Source organism: Callospermophilus lateralis, chromosome 15, assembly GCF_048772815.1.
Source record: "Callospermophilus lateralis isolate mCalLat2 chromosome 15, mCalLat2.hap1, whole genome shotgun sequence".
In the NCBI taxonomy this organism is placed as follows: domain Eukaryota; kingdom Metazoa; phylum Chordata; class Mammalia; order Rodentia; family Sciuridae; genus Callospermophilus; species Callospermophilus lateralis.
In genome coordinates, this window is record NC_135319.1 from 85,222,205 (window position 1) to 85,240,727 (window position 18,523).

The following is an 18,523-nucleotide window of genomic DNA, read 5'->3' on the forward strand; positions in this document are numbered from 1 at the left end:
GTTATCCCATAATTCTGGCATGTTCTGTTCATGGTTTCTTGCCATCTTCTCCACGTGTTCAACTCTACTTTGAAGATTATATATATTGTCTTCATTGTCTGAGGTTCTGTCTTTCAAGTGGTCTGGTCTGTTGGTCTAGTCTTTCTGTTGAATTTATAATCTGGTTTACTGATTCCTTCATTTTGAGGATTTCTGCTTGTTTTGTTTTTTTTTTTTCCACAATCTCTAACACTTTATTGAAGTGATCTTTCACTCCCTATATTTTTTCTTTGATTTCACTCCTTATACTATCCTTTACTTCACATATCAATTTAACTGTCTACAATCTGAGCTCCTTCCTGGACATTTCTTCTGCTGTGTTATCAGTGGCTTCTGTTGTTAAAGCGTCTTGGTTTGTCTGGGGTACTTTATTCCCTTGTGTTTTCATGTTGTTAGTGTGTTTTCCCATCTAAAAGTATGGATCTAAGACAGGATAAATTCTACCCTGTAGACCTGCAGTGTCCCTGAAGGTTCCCGGTGTTTCATCTTTACTGGTGAGACCAATATCAACAGCACCCAATGTACACAATATATAGCCTTAAACCTAATAGCTCCCACTAAGGCATCTATTGCTTTCTCACTTTAAACCAAAATGGTGAGTTCAATAACCATCTATAGTACAAACAGAATATTTGTTAAAATGATTTACAATTTCAAATGGTGGATGAGAGAACAGAGGTAGTGTGGTTTACAATATTCATGAGGGAGGAAGAGAGAAGCTAGAAGTAAAAATTCACAGGAAGAGTGGAAGAGGAGCAATAGAGATTGGCTATTTGAGAAAATTTAGAAAGAAAATAGAAGAGAGAGGAAGAATATGAACAAAAAGAAAAAGTTAAAGACATCAGAATAAAATAAAAATACAAAACACTATTCATATATCATTGTCCTCCACACACTGATGCATAAGAAATCCTGTTCCAAATATGCTAGAGATATCAGTGAATCAAAAAATAAAATAAAATAAACTTGCTGGAAAGTCAAACTGTCTCTGTGAGTGTTCAACAGTTTCTCAGCCCTGTCTCTGACATCTCTCAGGATCACCTGACCCAGGTCAGCCCTTGCAAACCCAGTCTCTATCCCCCTGACCTGGGCTTCTGATATCTCAGGCTCGGCCTCGCTGCAGTCCCAAGATCTCAGTGCCGCTCCTACTTGCAGAGAGACCACCAGGGATACACTTATGCAAAAGAGCAACCCCAAGATGCAGCAGCCAGACAAGGGCCACCAGCACTCTCAGCAGGAAGACCCCAGGCGCCTCCAAACCCTCAGGCACTCCCACACTGGACCTGGGCCACCGTGCTGCAGTCCCAGCTGGAGTCCCCAGACAGAGGCGCTTGTGGTGGTCAACCTGTTGGCACCCAGGCCCCAGGCCCTGGCTGGTGGCCCAAAATGGGTGCAGCCACATGCAACCAAACCTGGAGTCTCCCCGGAAGCAGTCCTCTAGGCCGTGGTAGCAGCAGTAGTGGCCGTGGCTGTTGGCAGCAGGCTGTTGGGTCAGCAGGAGAGGAGGCTGCAGCTGTGGGGGCAGCGTCACCAGGAGATCTCCGGGGGTCAGCAGCAGTGCTGGCTTCAGCTGCATCCGGGCAGCGGTTTCTTCTGTGGCAGCAGCAATGGTGGCAGCAGTGCATGCGGCAGTTGACTGACAGGAGATTTCTGGTTCAGAGACTCGAGGTAACCAAGGCTGTTCCCAGGGAAGAGACCTCCAGGCACCGCAGCAGCTTCTGCAGAGCTTGTGCAGAGGCCTGATTTGAGACTTTAATGATTTACAGTGATGCCAAAATTGGGATCCCTTCCAGGTGTTCACTCTGTCCTTTTAACATAGACTTTTCACCCTTTGACCCCTTCCTTATTTTTCTGTGTGAGAAATAGAAAGTCTGGTGGTTCATTTTCAAAATCTAGTATTCTGGGCCTTTATTGGATCCAATCGTAGCCCTTCCCTTTTTTCCCTAACTCTAAAATTAGCCAATCTCCATAGATTATAACCCAAACACCTCCAATCAGAGTGAAGGGCAGTGCTGCTGTTAGGTTGGAGATACAAGCAGGGGGTCTCCATCCAGGCCCCCTTGCTAGCCTGGTACCTGTAGCATGTCCCTCCCGCCTACTTTAGAGCACGCGTTTGATTTCTCGCAGCACCTCTTATTTCTGCACATGGACACTTGTGCTTTCCTTGCCTCGCCTTGGATCAGTCACATCTCCAAGAGTGCTCATTTTTTTGAGAGGAGAGTGGATTTTGAAACCAAGATCTGAGGCTCCGTGTGCTCCTTAATTCTGGGATATTATTACCTCTACACCTTTCCCAGGAAACAGGGAAAGCACGGGTTAGACATACTTACACACATATAAACACACATGTGCTTGTTTTATATTTTTCTATTGATAGATGACTTTGAAACACAAGTCCTCCCCAACATTTCCAATTCTAATCCAGTACCGCTGGGTTTTTTCTTCTCTGTAATGGCTAATTTTATTGTCAATAAATGTATCATGGTTAGTTTTTTCTTCAGTGCTGACTTTACTGGGTCAAGGGAAACCCAGAAAGTCAGCAAAAACATTATTCTGGGTGTGTCTTGATGGTGTTTCTAGACTAGTATTTGAATCAGAGAACTGAATAAAGATTTGCCTTCACCAAGTGGGTGGACATCATTGAGGGCCTGTCAAATTGGACAAAAACACAGAGAAATGGAGAACCTTCTCTTTCATCTTGAGCCGGGACATCTGCCCTTAGAAAGGGAAGGCCTTGAGCCCCTTCCTCTCCCCACCACCTCCCAGTTCTCAGGCCTCTGACCTTGAACTAGGAGTTACACCATCAGTTTCCCTGGCTCTAAGGGCTTCAGCTCATACTGAATTTGTTCTCCAGAACACATACAGTGGTACTTCTCAGCCTCATAACTGATAAGCCAAGGGCATACTAAGTTTATACACACAGAAACAGAGAGATATCCCACTGATTCTGTTTGTCTGGAAAACTCTGCCGAATGCATTCTCTTTCCATGTTTCTAACATCTTTTTCAACAGTGGGAAGCCTGATTTCCCTTAGCATCAGTGTGATGTAGTTCCTTATTTGCCTAATCCCCCTGTATGTAAACAGTCTTCCCTGCAGGCTGGGCCCTGGGCTTTCACTTAGCTGCAATTGCTGATGAATCACTCTTAGCATTTCCTTTGTGTCTCTGACATCTAATACCTTAATGCTAACACATCTCCTTCACCGAATTACCGTCTGAGCTGACCATCAGTGAAAGATTCTTTTTCTTTTCTCTGTCTCTCTCTCTGTCTCTCTCTCTCTCTGTGTGTGTGTGTGTGTGTATACACTTGTGCATACGTGTGCCAGCTAGGGATCAAACCAGAGCCTCAAGCATGCTAGGTATCATAGTTTGATCTGGAAAGTCCCCCAAAGGCTTTGTCCCCAGTGCAGCAGTGTTCAGAAGCGGCTCTTTGGAGAAGACCTCATGATCAGATCATGGGGGCTCTGATCTCATCAGGGGATCGATCTATCGACAGACTCACATTAATGTGATGACGTTATTTGGGAAGTGGTAGAAACTGTAAGAAGTGGGTCACTGCGGGTGTGCCTTGTCCCTGGTGCACATCTCCCCCCAGCCCCCACATCCATCTCTCTCCCTCCCTCCCTGCCTCTTCCTCTCCCCACCCCTTCCTGGCTGCCATGAAGCAAGCCACTTTGTTCCACCATACCCTCAGAACCATGATGCTCTGTTCCAACGTAGAGCCCAGAATTAGCAGAGCCAAGTGACCGTGGATTGAAACTGCTAAAACTGTGAGCTAAAATAAACGTTTCCTCCTCTATGCTGATTTCCTCGGGCGTTTTATCACAGTGCTGGAGAGCCCACTGATACTCCAGGTAAGCAGTCCACCACTGAGCTGCAGCCCAGCCCCAGTGAAATTCTTAACAGTTGTACTAGACACCCTTCACCAGGAAAATCTGTTGCAGCAATGACTAGTAATGATATCCTCATCCTCAGCCAGATGACAGGGGACCCAGCTCCAAAATCCCACCTGACTTCTTTTTTGTTTTTGCTTGAGCCCACTTTTCTAGTACCAGCCATGGCAGGTGGACTCTGGACTCCGAAACAGGTTGATATGCAGGAGTTTCCTTAGGATTTGCGGTCGCAGAAGGAAAGGGCGCAGGACTGGGCAGGGGAGGAAGTTGGGCTTCACGCCACGCATTTTTCTTCAGTGGAGTCAACCCCCAAAGGACCCACTGGCTGCTGGCATTTCCTGCAGCTGGAGGATAAGCTCTTTCTTACCTGGACGGTGTGTCACCGGCTCCACCACAACACGGTTAAGACTGTTGTGTAACCGAAGGTGAATCATCTGAGTTCATCTCCACGCTCAGATCTGAGGATCAGTGAGGAATGGATTTCTAGTGAGTTCCTGTGAGTGTTGTTTAATGTGGAAACAATAATCAACATGAGCACTAAGTAGCACTAAGTACTCTCTCACACTCTTGCTTCTTCCTACACCTTTGTGTAGCTTTCATTTCATGGTTTAAAGAAATCCATCGTCACCTTTTCCAACCTCTTCATCCCACCCACTACTCTGCTGAACCCCCCTTTTTGTTTGGGAGATCAGCAACTCAGGGCCACTCCCTGCCCACTTCAGCTCAGATGCCACCCCAGCCTCGCTGCACAGTGGTCACCCGTGGGCTGCCCTGTTCTGCCGCCCTCTGCTAAACTGACTGCTTCTGCTCACGCGGAGATGCGGATTCCACCTGGCTTCTTTCCTGCCCCAGCTTTGCTAAGCTTCTTCCTTAGAGGAGATACAAAGGAGGCCACGTTTTAAAAGTCTTTAAAGACATTTGAAAAATGTCTTGATTCTACTCCTCCATTTGGTTGGCCATTTCACCGGATACAGAATTTTAAGTCGAAAATACAGGAATTTAAAGACATTGCTCCCATTCTACTTGAAACAACATCTGATTCAATGTTCACTCAGCAGAGTCCAGGAACGCTGACGCACTGGATACAATGGTGAACAAGAGAGGGTCTCCACTCTCACAAGAAAACAGATAATGAGCAAGAGAGAGAAAACTCAGGGCTGGGGTGGTGGCTCAGTGGTAGAGCACCTGCCTAGCAGGTGCGAGGCTCTGGGTTCAACTCTCGGCACCGCATAAAAATAAATAAATAAATAAAGGTCCATTGACAACTAAAAAATATTTTAAGAAAACCCTCAGGAACATATGAGTGGATAATTATAAGTGCAGTGAAGGATTTAAATAAGGCTAAGTGGATAGGTGCTGACCAGGAGTTGTTATTTTTGATGTGATGGGCAAAGACCCCTTTTCCGAAGAGGTAACATTTGAGATGAGGCTTGATTTGTGAGGAGGAGTGAGTCATGCAGAGATGCAGGGAAATCACATTCTAATCAAAAGCAATACAAAGAGAAGTCTTTGAGGTTAAAAAAGAGTCTGGCACAATCAGGAAACTTCAGGAAGGCTCATGTGGCTGGAGTATGGTACATAACAAGAACTGACGCGGGGGGAGGGGAATAAATCTGCTTCTGATTCCCAGTACTTTGTAAGTGTGGAGGAAAAACTTTCCCTCTACCTTTATGTGCAGTGGGTGGGGGCCTATGAATCAGACTGATAAAAGCTGAACAGGAAAAGATGTTCTGATTTTATGAATTTTTAATTTCACACACAGAGACATCGTAGAAATAATTCAATACCCCAAAGAGCACTGGGATCGAGATTTACCTGCCATCCTACTAGAGGAAAGGGACAGGGGGAAAGCCACTGGTGGGGAGCCAGTGAATTTCAGGAAAAACAAATGGGCCTCAGGAAAATCCATGGGAGAAACCGGGTTGGTGAAGGGTCTGTCTGGGTGCAGGCTTCCCGGCTCCTCTCCTATGACAAAAGTCCGTCTTCCCTGTTGGTCAAAGTTCCCAGAAGGGGATCTATGACAGGTGGGTTCTATTTTGGAGGCTCTGCTTTTCAGTAGATAAGGGGAATTCAGAGAAAGTCATTTCCGTTTTTTGTTGCTTCTCCAATGTCTTCAGGTCAGAATCATCTTTATGCCACTCTGGTTCACTCCGGATCCCTTCAGGAAAGTGACCTGTTTTGTTTTCTGGAGACACTTGGGAGAAGTGGTGGCCAGAGACACTCTTCCTCATGAGATTTGGCATCTTTCTTCCTCCCTTCTAACCCAGGCCCTGGACTGGCTGACCAAGTACACACGGAGGGAGTGCCACTGGGCCCGTGTCTGGACCAAAGAGATTGGCCGCCCCTGTTCGCTGTCTGTTGGCGAATTTACTCTGCTTCCTCCTTGTTTCTGGGTCTGCAGCTCCTTCCACCTCTCTCACCTGACCCCAGGCTAGGTTCCTCTGTCCCTCTTCCTTCATTACCAGGCCACCATCCACCCACATGGTCCACACATCAGCAGATGTGCCCTCTCCAGTTTGTCTCCACATGCTTTTGAAAAATCTCCTTTGCCACCACTTTAATGAACTCTCTTGAAGGAAAAAAGTGAAATGTATGTCTTCTGTCTGCTTTGATTTATTTTTTATTGTTTATGCAAATAATGACATTTGCAAAGTATTGTGTCCATCTATAAATAAAATATTTTTTTAAAAAAAAAGAAATGCATGACACGTACCATTATATTTTTAGAATATTTTTGGTTGCCAATGGATCTTTATTTATATGCGGCGCTGAGAATCAAACCCAGTGCCTCAAATATGTTAGGCAAGTGCTCTACCACTGAGCCACAACCCCAGCCCCCATTATTTTCTCGGTCAGCAATCTCAAGATATCTCACCCAGAAATCAGTCACCACGTCATTGTCATGGATTCTAAAGGCTTGTTAATGCCTCTCCCTGACCTGATCTTTGGCTCTAAATTGAGATCAGGGCAGAGAATCAGAGAAGACATCTTGGTCTACCAGGAGAAACAACCTACAAGAAGAGGGAAATAAACCTAGTTAAAGTGACCCCCTCTCTCTGGAGGCCTAACTTTACCTACACAAGTAGCCACATCTGCCAATATGGGGCAAGCCTCCCAGAAACATCGTGGATGAGAACAGCAGGAAACTCCATCAGGTGCCCTTAGGTCCTCCCACACCTCTGGATCTACCACAGCTTCAAGGTTGGGAAGGGGCAGGAGTGAGGAGATGGTTCTCTCACTCTGACCCTACTGTGCGAGCTTTGAAAACTCGGAAGGCTTCCAGACTTCAGCTTCCCCACCTGTGAAATGATTGTGCTGGATTAAAGACTGAGCTTCATTCCAGTACTGCAATTTGCAGAAGGAGTCAACATTTTCCAGCTCATATTTGGCATTTAAATTTGGTTGGACGCTTGTTGGACCAGCCATCTTTATAGTCCTTTCAACACTTCCGTTTCCTCAAAGCTCAGGTTTGACCCCTACTTTTATTTTTTTTTCCACGTTTTTTATTGGTACATTATAGTTGTACGCAAAGGTGGGATTTGTTATTACATGTTTGTACACGCACACAATATAGCAATATAATTTGGCCAGTGTCACTCCCTAGCACTCCCCGCCTCCCAGCCCTTGGTCTCTTTCCTTTATTGCTCTCCCTTTGATTTTCATGAGATCTCCCCACCTTTCGTTTCCCTTTTCCTCTCTAGTTTCCACATATGAGAGAAAACACGCGACCCTTCACCTTCTGAGTTTGACTGATTTCACTTAACATGATGGTCTCGAGTTTCATCCATTTCCCTGCAAATGACATAATTTCACTTTTCTTTATGACTGAATACAACTGCATTGTGAACATATGCCACATTTTCTTCAACCATTCATCTGTTGGTGGACACCTAGGCTGGTTCTATAGTTTGGCTGTTGTGAATTGTGCTGCTATGAACATGGGTACACAGGTGTCACTGGAGTGAAATGACTTTAGTTCTTCAGGGTGAATACCGAGGAGTGGTACAGCTGGGTCCTATGGTGGTTCCATGCCTGTCTGTTGAGGAGCCTCCGTACTGATTTCTACAGTGGCTGTACTAATTTATAGTCCCACCAACAGTGTAAAAGTACTCCTCTCTCTCCACATCCTCTCCAGCATTATGTATGGAAATAATGACCTTTCAACATTATTATTATTTTTTTAATAAATCCACCTGTTTACTGTCATAGCAAACATTGCTTTGAATTTGTTTTCCTCCCAGGATTTTAAAATAATAATCAGAGTCCTTTGCTTTGCCTGGAAATGTTTTTCCTTTCTCTGTGTCCTCCTACATATGCTAGTAATTTTCAGCAAAGTTGTGTTTATGTGAGTTTGAATGGGACAGATATGAAATAAGAAATTTAATTCAATCTCATTTTATGAGCAAACTTGGAAATATTTCATATCTTCCCAAATTTAAAAAGGGTTTTAAAAATTAATGTAATTACTTAATTAATGTGTAGGTCTGGAGTCATCAAACTTGCAGGCAATTGAAGGATCAAAGCTGCACTTAGGCCACGGCCACGTGGGGTCAGCGCTTTGCCAGGTAAACAGAGTCTCCTGCGGGTTTCCGTGAGCACTGGGGAACCGCACCATTGCTTACGGGCTTTGGAACACAGGCTGGTGATTCTAATGTCGTTAAAATTTTGTTTATATCTTAAAGCAACTTCCTCCCAGTGTTATGTGTTGATCCTAGGGGATGACTGGGGGGGAAATGATCCTGGATAAATAAATTGGGAACAGAAGTCAGATATGCTTGGGGACTGTGGAGGAAGCCCAAAGGCCCAGAATGCTGCACCAGGTGACTCCAACACACTGTGGGGAAAGGGCCTGTACAAAAAGAGGGGGCCACAAAGGTGAGGCCTAACCGATGGCCGCAGACACAGGGCCCCCGACAGGCACTCCCTGAACCTCTGTGCTTGCTTCCAGGGAAACCCGGACTTCATTTGTGTGAGTGCTGAATGACACAAAAACTTGGGAAGAAAAAAGTTTCAAATTGGGATCACTCTGCATGTCTCTCTCTCTCTCTCTCTGTCTCTGTCTCTGTCTCTCTCTCTCTCTCTCTCTCTCTCTCTCTCTCAGTCTCTCTCTCTCTCTTTTGGGAGGGGAGCAGAGGGTGCCGGGGATTGAACTCAGGGGTACTCAACCACTGAACCACATCCCAGTCCTATTTTGTATTTTATTTAGGGACAGGGTCTCACTGAGTTCCTTAGTGCCTCGCTTTTACTGAGGCTGGCTTTGAACTCACGTTCCTCCTGTCTCAGTCTCCTGAGCCACTGGGATTACAGGCATGTGCCACCATGCAGGGCTTGCATGATTCTCTTGTTGATAAAGACTTTCTGTTTTCGGAGGAGGGTTTTAGTAAACATCATCAGCTCATCCTGAGCCTGTGACATAGGCAGGGCATGGGGTAATTTCTCACTTTATCCTCATGAACTTGAGGTGCTGAGCAGGTATGTTAAAACACTGCTAGAAGGTAGGCAATCTGGAATAAAAGGGTGGCCTTCAGACTCCTCCTTCAACATTCTCAGGGCCTTTGGAACCACAGGGCTTTAATTATTGCAAAACTCTTAAAGAAGATAACTCAGCCAAAACTCTTAAATATGGGGGAAAAAAATGAAGTCATGGTTGGTTGACTTCAACACTCTAATATTGAAATCATTTTCAAAACTGAATGTATCTAATGAAAATGAGATGACTTTTTAAATTTTCTTTGAAAAATTATTAACATTTACATGTGATAAAATTCTTAGACTAGAAAGGGAAATGTGAGAGGAGGCGATCTTCTTTCCCTGCCCCAGCGCTGCGGCTGTTGCTAGTTTCTTGAGGGAATTTCCAGGATCCTTTATATATCGTAGGACAGTATATTTTATGGTTTAGATCGTAGACTTATACACCCAATGTGAGGAAGCATGTGCACATCAATTTACACCCTCCTTTTTTAAAGTATGATGGCATGTTGTACACAAACGATCCTGTGCCTTAGTTTTTTTCACTTAATGACGTGTCTTGGAGAATATTTTAGAGTGTTTTTGTTTTGTTTGGTTGGTACCAGGGATTGAACCCAGGAGCACTTTACCCCCAAGCCACATCCCCAGCCCTTTTTATTTTTTATTTTGACACAGGGTGGCTGAGGGCCTTCCTAAAATTGCTGAGGCTGGCCTTGAACTTGTGATTACAGGTGAGCGTGTGTCACCATGCCCTGCTTTTGGAGAGTTTTCCTGTTGGTACACGAAGACCTCATAACCTTTCTAACGGTTGCTTAGTTTGCCCGTCGTTATATGGCCGCACCTTTAATTCGCTGAAGACTGAGGGAATTTGGGGAACTTGCTATTTAGGACTGGCCTAGCACTATCCACTCACTGTGCCTTTGGCAAGGAAGCATATTGACGTTGTCAAAAACAACAATTTGACATTATGAGGTCCACTGCAGATGACAACGCCTTACCTGCCTCATTCGATCAAAGCACTTTTAATTCAATTCTTTTTCTTTTTTCCTTTCCTTTCTTTTTTTTCTTTTTTTGTAAGACTGCTTTGCTTTGCCCCAGCCAAAAGAGAGAACTGCTGTGAGTATGTTGCATTCTAGCCCAAGGTAGCTGATCCTGGTGGCTTCCTCACCCATGTGCGCTCAGGGGGAGCAAAGCAGAGAGCTGGGCCTGGTGGTACCTGCACACTGCCTGCCTCCTGCAGCAGGCCTGCCCCCCAGCAGGCCGCAGAGCCTTCTGGAAAGCTGCCTCCTGGCCTGGGTCACATTGCTTACACGCCACTGCCTCGCAGGCCAGTGTTCCCAACCTTAAGCCAATGCACATTTATAGAACGATCGCATGGGATCCTGGGGAAGGCGGACAGCGGGCAGAGGGCAGTGCTGAAAAGTGGTGACCTCAGGACAGAGGCCTCTCCCGCTTGCTGCTCTCCGGGCTAAGAGGATACTGGGTAAGTCGGTCTCAGGTTGATGGCTTCATTCCTTTGGGCAGTGTGTGGCTTTAGACTGTGTTGGCTCCGGGAGTAAAAAGACACACACATTTCTTTCTATTTTCCTTGTAAAGCAAAATTAAAGGCACATCTGTGCTTCTCTCCTTCCCACCACCTCATCACCTCCTAAGCCAAATGAACTACTTTTTTTTTTTTTCCCCCAAATACACTATTCGTTGCTCTTTCCTAATACATTAGTAGCAGAACAGGGCCCCATTAATCTCAGCCTTGATCTCTTCATTGTAAAATGAGGGGCTGGCCTGGATGATGACTGAAATCTCATCTGGACTCTGTGATGATTCTGTTCATTCTCAGTTGTATTTTCAAGTGTTTGTGATTTTTGCAAAATGAAAATTCAGGAGAGTTCTTAAGACCCTAATAGGCCAAGACTTTGCACTGATATTTACACACATGATTGTGTTGATCTTGAGCTGTTTGCACATGTATTTCTCTAGACTCTCACAGTCATCTTTTCAGAACAGTGTCTGAGGTGTGGCTACCAATCTGAGCTGCCTTGTGATCTCAGTAGGACTGTTTATAACGGACTCCGAGTCCGTTATAACTGAGTCATCAGGTCAAAGCTGAAATTAGGCAGGATTCTGAGCTTCAGGACAGAGTCTAGCGGTTCAGTTAAACACAGTGGAGCATGTGTATGCATGGTGTTTGTGTGTGTGTGTGTGTGTGTGTGCACCTTCAGTCTGTTTTTTACCATGTCTCATAAAACAGAAGTTCGTGAACTGAAATTGCCTGCCCACTTACACCACTGTAGTCTGCTATGTAACATCAGCACAGTGTGTGCAGAGCTAAAGCTCCCAGCTCAGCTTCTGCTTCCAAATCAGTCCACAGACCCTTCCAGGGAACACCTGTCGGCTATTTCGGGGTTCTCTTGTTCTCGGGTCTCTAGCTGACAGTGCCTCTGCTTCCCTCAGCTTCCTCTGCACGGGCAAGCTCAGGAGGTACCTTCTTACCTGTTTTTTTGGTAAATGTTGTACACAGACTTTCAGGTTTTTCTGTCTAGTGGCTCTGTTTATCTGAGGGAACTTGGAAAATTCTAAAAACTGTTGCTGCTTCCTCCCCAGAATTCCATTTGTTGAGCTCCATGCTGTGCACAGGGAGAGCAACTTGCTTCCGCAGGGTGTCTCTGAGTGGGAGATGGGGGTCTGGCCCAAACAAAGGGATGGCCAGGAAGGGGACAAATAAAAGAGACTTTAAGAACAAGGACTCTAAAAGGCTTGGTGAGTGCGGATGGAAAATCAAGGCTGGGCACAGTGGTATACGCCTCTAATCCCAGCAGCTCAGGAGGCTGAGACAGGAGGACGGCAAGTTCAAAGCCAGTATCAGCAATGGCAAGGCGCTAAGCAACTCAGGGAGATGCTGGGTCTAAATAAAATTCAAAATAGGGCTGAGGATGTGGCTCGGTGGCCAAGTGCCCCTGGGTTCGATCCCTGGTACCAAAAAAAGAAAAGAAAAGAAAAAAGAAAATCAAGGAGAACCCCAGGTAACCATCTCTTTACTTAATTGGGAAACACTAAATGACCTCATGTACCTAACGTCCAGGCCCCAGAACAGAGCAGATGTTTATGCTCCACATGGACATAGCTCCTGCCCTCATGGAGCTCCTGGTCCAGTGGGAGGCAGGTACACACAGGCAGCCACCATGAGATATAGAATCACCATGATGGTGCCTGGCATAGGGCTGAAAGCACCAGGTCCTCTAAACAGAAACGGGAAAGGCAAAGAGCCAGGCACAGAGGCGCAGGCCTGTAATTCCAGCAGCTCAATAGGCTGATGCAGGAGGATCGCGAGTTCAAAGCCAGCCTGAGGCGCTAAGCAACTCAGTGAGCCCCTGTCTCTAAATAAAAGACAAAATCGGGCTGGGGATGTGGCTCAGTGGTCGAGTGCCTTTGAGGTCAATCCCTGGTACCCACCCACCGCCCCACCCCCCCAAAAAAAAAGAAAGAAAGAAAAGGGAAAGGCAAGAGAAGAGTCGGCTTGTGGGGAAAGTGGCAGTTTATATTTCAAGAGGTCGAGTCCTGCGAGTCCTGTAAGCAGAGCCATCTCCTGGAGAGGGACTCCTGTCCCCTCCTGGGATAGCAGTAAGGAGTCTATGAGAACCTGTGGACCTTCCAAGGAGAAGAGCAGGCTAGGAGACCAAGTCCTGACCTCAGAAGGTGGCTGCCTTGAGAGGGAGGGAGGAGCCATGGGAGTAGGAGGGAGAGCAGGACCGGGAGCACCTTGGTCAGAAAGCCCTTAGCAGAGGGGACTAGAGGAGGGGGTGGGATGACAGTGATGGATCCTGCTGAGTGACTGAGAGAGGACAAGGACGGAGACAAAGCCAGGATCTAGGGTCATGGACAACTTTTGAGTGTGGTGTCACTCAATGACAACTTGGTCGCAAGAAACAGAAACCCACTCAGAAAAGGGAGAGGACGGTTGTTGAACAGGCGCAGTCCTGGGCCGCACCAGCTCTTTCGCCCTGGCTCCCAGCAGCCACTCGCCTCCTTCTGATCTGAGGATGGACTGGCCTCCTCTGCTGGTCTCCTTGTCCTGCCCACCCCTAAATTTGGTATGCATGGGCACAGGCTTCTCGGCCACCGATCTTCACCCCATTCTGCATGGCTTTGTGAGGAGGGTCCTCCCCGACTGAGTTTCAGGATCTCTATCAAATATCAAGAGAGAAAATCTGGTCCAATTAGCAGTCTCCAGAGTGGGTTTGCATGGTGAGCCAAGCCATGGTCAACAGGGGGTGATGGAGGGAGGGGGGAGGTGGAAGGGGGGAGGGATGAGCAGTTTTTGGAGTCAAGAACCAAGGCAGGCCTTCAAAAATTGCTGCCCCCAAACAGGAGGTCCTACCCAACCCCAAATGTAGGGCATGGAGACCAAGACATGGGATGGTGAGGCAGCAGGAGAGCAACTAGACGCTGCCCAGTGAGGAGTAACAGGGAGACCGCTCTTTGTGGGCTCATCTGCATCCTTAGTGGGTCACTGGACAATCCACTGTGACCCTGGTCCTTGGGTTCTTAATTCATCTGGGTTTACAAGAGGTGGTGAACAATGTCTGCAGAGGCAAATTTGCTCCTGTTTTTGACTGCTGAATTGCCTGTGTATAGCTGGAAAAACACAAAACAGTCGCCCCTTGCCAATGCTTCAGAGATGTTATTAATAATGGTGTTTAAAATTGACACAGTGGAGAGAGTGTCTGTGGTGAGTGAAGACTCTGAGTTTGTGACCTAAAAAGGGGAAATTCTCTCTGCACTCAAGTCAGGGAACAGCCTCAGCAGAGCTCTGTGCCAGAATTGGTGCCAAAGAACCGCAAGATTAAACCTAGCAACTCGGTTGCTGTTGTCCAAGCAAAGAGAGTCGGTTCTCTGGAGCCAAACCATCTACGTCTGCACAAAGTTCAGGAGCAACTGATACTGCTTGTGTCCCAGCATTCGGGGGCTCCAAAGAAATATCAGGACTCTACCAAGGACTGGCCCTTTTAAGAGTGGTTCCTTTGCTATTTACTATTGAGTTGCAAGACTGGGCCATGAAATCTGCATTTCTTTCTGGGTGTGCTCATATATATATGAGTTTTGAAAAGTAAGGATGTCTGTGAAGCTGGGTAGGCCATTTCTAAGTGGGACCAAGATTTTCATTTTGAGGGCACTTAATTTTGCAGTTAAATCTCTGGGAACTTAAGAAACATGGCTCTGTGTTCACTTTTGGTTGTTCAGAAAACTGTTCCTGGGACTAGACTTCTGCTGAAACTGGTCATGAGATTCTAGGTAGAATCTGACGCAGTGATTTTGTGTCTCATATTTCATAGCAAACAGATGAGACAACCAATCCTTGAACACTGGTTTGTCACAAGATCATTATCTCATGTGTTCTCTGAAGAGCACCTGGTGACATTATTCTCTGCACTGCCCGGTGGAAGGCTCACTGTCTGGCATTTGTCAGAGTGCCCTGCCTTCCCAATGCCAGCTTGCTTTACTGCCCCAAGGGATGTCAACATTTTGCAAATGTCTTATCTTCACTTAGCATAAACAAAGAGATTTCAGTTGGTGCTCTTGATCAACAGATGTCAACCTTGGAGAAGCAGTTAGACAGAGAAGGAACAAAGCCTGGGGCTGACCAGTCCTTACTGCCAGAGTTTCTGTTGGGTGGACAGATCCCAGCAGTCTGGAACTGAGTTTTCCTTTAGGAACTGTGCTCACATATGGCAAGATAAGCCCTTAGGCCCAAGTTCTAGAAATGAGGAGTAGTGATTAAACACACAGTACTAGGAACCAACCAACATGGATGGAAAGAAAGGGGCAGAGCTAGGACTGGGGAGGCAACACTTGAACTTGAGTGATCCGTTGGAGACTCTTGGGCCCCAAGTTTCAAGCCCAACAGGTAAATTCAGTTTGGAAAATGCAAATCGAAACTAGCTTACTTGGGACTGGGGTTGTGGCTCAGTGGCAGAGCACTGGCCTAACACGTGTGAGGCACTGGGTTCCAACCTCAGCACCACATGAAAGTAAATAAATAAAATTAAATTGTGTCCATCTACAAACAAAAACAAAACTAGCTTACTTTAGTAGCTTGAATCATTGAAAGATTGTCTTGTTGTCTGCTTAGGAAGGGATGACCTAATTCCAAATGCTACTTGGATGGGCCAGAGACTGACATGGCCAGAAGTGACTTGGGGGGTCCTAGTCACAAAGGAGGGAAGGACTTCTTTTCCACCCTTCTACCCTTTTTCTTTTCTTCTTAAAATTTTCATTATGAACTTTGCAAGCATACATAAAAGTAGAGAAAATATTATAAACATCCTCATGTACCCATTACTGGTTTCAACCATGATCTACATATGAGCAATCTATTTTATTTATTTTTATTTTGGGGGTACTGGGGTTTGAACCCAGAGGTACTCAACCACTGAGCCACACTTCCAGCCCTTTTTTGTATTTTATTTAGAGACAGGGTCTTGCTGAGTTGTTTACAGCCTCACTAAGTTGCTGAGGCTTTGAACTTGTGATCCTCCTGCCTCAGCCTCCTGAGTCGCTGGGGTTACAGGCATGCTCCACCGTGCCTGGATAGATGCATTTTTAACTTTGTTAATACCGAATAATGTTGATACGTTGAACTTCCATCCTTCCCTTCTCACCTTTGATTTAGTCTTAGTTGTGTATTTACATATTTAAAAATCCTCAACATCAGTCGTTTTGCTAAAAATTTTGTAGTTATCCCTTGATTGGGTTAAATATATCTAGTAGATTCTTCATATAGGTGCAGAATTTGGCAAGTTATGTTGAAAATTGTTTTCTCTAGATTTTATATATGAAGAACAGCTCGACTGGATATTTTCAGGTTTTGTTTGTGTGTTGAGACGGGTTGCTATGTTTGCCTAGGCTGGCCTCTAACTTGTGATCCTCCTGCTTCACCTTTCAGGCATCTGGAATTACAGGAATGCACCATGTAAAGAGGTTTGTTTGTTTTGCAGCCTGGGGATTAAACCCAGACCTCTGGGGCTAGGCATGCACTTGATCACTGAGCTACACCCCCATTCCCTTAAAACTTAAAAGTGTTTCCACTGATATCTTACTTCATGCATTTTTTAAAAAATATGATGCCAGTTTGATTCTTTTGACTTTGTAAGTTATTTGATCTATTTATCTAGAGATCTTTTATCTTCCAACTTTGAAATCTAATACTTGTGCTCTGATTTGTCTCAGAATTCCTTGTCCTGGGTTCCTTTCCCTAGGCATCCAGTGAGATTCACTGGGTAGATTCAGGTGCTGTATTTGTCTATTTCTGGAAAGTTCCTTCAGTTGAAGCTCTAACTATCCTGCTTCTTTGTCTTCACTCCAGGCTCTCCAAAAGTCGGAATATGATTCCTTGATTCCTTCTTTTCCTGCCCCTCTTCTTTTTACACTTTCCAGTTACTTCCGAATGTTGTCTCTCGTTCCCTTCCCCGTTTCCCTGATTTCATTCGGTGCCTTTTATTAAACTTCCATTTGAGTCTGTTCCTCCCCGGGTGCCTTGGGATGGGTTTACCTCCGAGATAGGTTTGTCTTTTTCTCCTATTTCTTTCCTGAGTCCCACCAACAACCTTCTCATCCCTCCCTGATTTGGGTCCATCTCTATGTGCATTTTTAATTTCTGATTCAAAGTGCTTCTCTGTGCCCAAGTGAGGATCCTGGATCCTGACAGGAGAGCTGACTTGAGGTCTCGCTGTGCTTTCCAGCGGACACAGGGGTGTGAGGCAGGTTTCCCTGGGTGATGTGTGGGACATGCTGTTCCCTCTCTGTGCCCATAGCCAGCCTTCCTCTGGTCCACGTCTGCCACCCTGGACGTCTCCTAGGATCCTGGTTCAGTAGCGCTCCTTCTGTCTTTGCAGCCGGGGTCCGGTTTGTGTGCCCAGGTGTCAGGAGAGTTTCACTTCACGGCTTTCTTTCTTTGTTAAGAACTAAACTTGGGGCTGGGGATGTGGCTCAAGCAGTAGGGTGCTCGCCTGGCATGCATGTGGCCCAGGTTCGATCCTCAGCACCACATATAAATAAAGATGTTGTGTCCGCCGAAAAACTAAAAAATAAGTATTTTTTTTTTTTTTAAAAAAGGACTAAATTTTCTGGGTTTTCCCCTTCCCCAGTGAACACCCTGCTGCTATGGGGTGCTTATGCTGGTTTTTTTTCTCCCTCAGAATCCACACATTTTGAAGACCATGCCCTTGAATTGTGCCTGTCCCTTTCATTCCCCTGTGCTGTGGAATCCCTCCCAGGCCTTGCTCAGACCTGCTCAGGCACCTTTTGGGGGCTTTTCTGATTTAGGGTGGGCTTGTTCTGACCCTAACTCCTTCAAGCCGGACTCCATGCAGCGGCTCCCTCTGCCTTTCCACAGGTCTTCCCAGGAGCTGGGTCGCCAACGTTCCCTATAAACATCTGCAATGGGTGGGAGCCAGGTATTAGGAATGGTGCGGGGCGGGGGGGGGGGGGATTTTCTCTCTTTGCTCTTTTTATTTAATGATGATGAAAAAGTTTGTGTCTGTTTATTTTCTCATGGTTTTATATCACATAGGGAGCTAATTTTAAAACATGCAAATATGATGAAGATATTGTTCTTGCTGGGCACAGTGGTGCACACCTGTCACCCCAATGCCTCGGGAAGATGAGGCAGGAGGATCACAAGTTCAAGGCCAGCCTCAGCAATTCAGAGAGGCCTGTCACAAAATAGAAAATGAAAAGGGCGGGGGTGTGACTCAGTAGTGAAGCACTTCCGGGGTTATTCCCCAGCCCCCCCCCACCAAATGATGTTGTTCTTATTCTTTCTGGGGTAAAGTATAGACTAGCCAAAGTCCTGTTTAACAAAAGTCCTGTTTATTTGGGACTTTTAAATTACATAATAACCAGTATTGAAAGGAAAGTGAGGCACCAGGAGATGGGACACTAGGCAGAGACTAGAGTTTGTTGTCAGGGCTGAAAATAAAGGCCATCTCTCCACAGATGGCGAGAGGCAATACAGGCTTGGGGCTCCGGACTTTTATGGGGAGGCTCAGGGATTAGAGCCGGGCAGGTCCTAATGGGGTGTTTAGGGTGGGGTTGGTATGAGGGAGTGGGGAACCCTTCTCAGAAATG

General features: G+C 46.0%; 1 protein-coding gene across 9 annotated transcripts in view; it reads left to right on the forward strand.

Moving 5' to 3' along the window:
* Positions 1-10,797: 10,797 nt before the first annotated feature.
* The window catches only part of Tacc2 (transforming acidic coiled-coil containing protein 2), a 190,705-nt gene continuing 182,979 nt past the window's right edge, over positions 10,798-18,523 (forward strand). For all 9 annotated transcript variants that reach the window (XM_077105524.1, XM_077105516.1, XM_077105517.1 and 6 more), the window contains exon 1: positions 10,798-10,883. The gene's annotated coding sequence lies outside the window, so the exon portion shown is untranslated. The remainder of the gene's footprint in view (positions 10,884-18,523) is intronic.